Source organism: Aplysia californica, unplaced genomic scaffold, assembly GCF_000002075.1.
Source record: "Aplysia californica isolate F4 #8 unplaced genomic scaffold, AplCal3.0 scaffold01413, whole genome shotgun sequence".
Lineage (NCBI taxonomy): Eukaryota > Metazoa > Mollusca > Gastropoda > Aplysiida > Aplysiidae > Aplysia > Aplysia californica.
In genome coordinates this window covers 90,684-91,647 of record NW_004798683.1, presented here as the reverse complement: position 1 = coordinate 91,647, position 964 = coordinate 90,684, and positions in this window count along the sequence as shown.

Below are 964 nucleotides of genomic sequence, written 5' to 3'. Positions count from 1 at the left end.
ACTCTCTCTCTCTCTCTCTCTGTCACCCCCTCCCCACCCAACTCTCAAAATCCTCAACCTACCCCTTTTTTCTCTGACCAGCGCAACGCAACGACACTTGATCAACGTCTCTTTCCTCCCATTGTGTGTACCATGAGCCTTTTGTCTCGGATAATGACAAAGGGATCGTACGTATATAACGAAAGACAACGGTAGAGGCGGCTCCCGAGTCTTAAGTTTGATTGTTTGACTAGTGTTCTAATATTGCCTTTAACGCACACGCTAGTGTATCTTGCTTTTGTGTCGTTGTTTCTTTTTGTTGTGTGGTTGTTGTTTTTTTTACATACCTGATGGTGTACTTAAGCTTTTTTTTTCAGTCTGACGAAGTTTAATTTGGCTAGGTGTACTTGATCCAGTAACGTTTAATTTCTTTGTTTTGTTCCTTCGTTTATTTTTTTAAAAAGTTTTTTTTTCTTTTCTTTTTTGTTTGCGTTTTAGTGAAATTTGACAACACTCAATTCACTAGCTCTATTCAAACCTTTATAATTACATTTCGCCCTGGCTATTTCGAAATTCCCTTTAACTGTACAGTATACACGGGGAGGTCGTGCTTAAAGCGGCACGTTACAGGTTTCCCGCGCAACACCTCTGATCTTTGGCACTTAAGGTCAAGTGTCGTAAAACTCTTACTACATCTAAAACTTTTGTCTCTCCTCCTTTTTTGCTTTTGTTACTCTCATGTATTACCTCCGATCTTTGGAACTTACATTTAAACCTTAATTTTGTTGCAAGTGCTGTAAACCCCTTTATTAAAACAACCTGCAAAAGTGTCTATCTGGCTGATCCCAGGGCTTGGTGCAAGATGGGGGCCGCGGTGTCGGTTTACCACTTGGGTACTTGGGTTTCTTGTGAGGCTACAGTAAAGATTTAATGATAGAGCCGACCTCATGCTTAGTTAGTTATCTGGGCCTTCGTATGTTGTGGT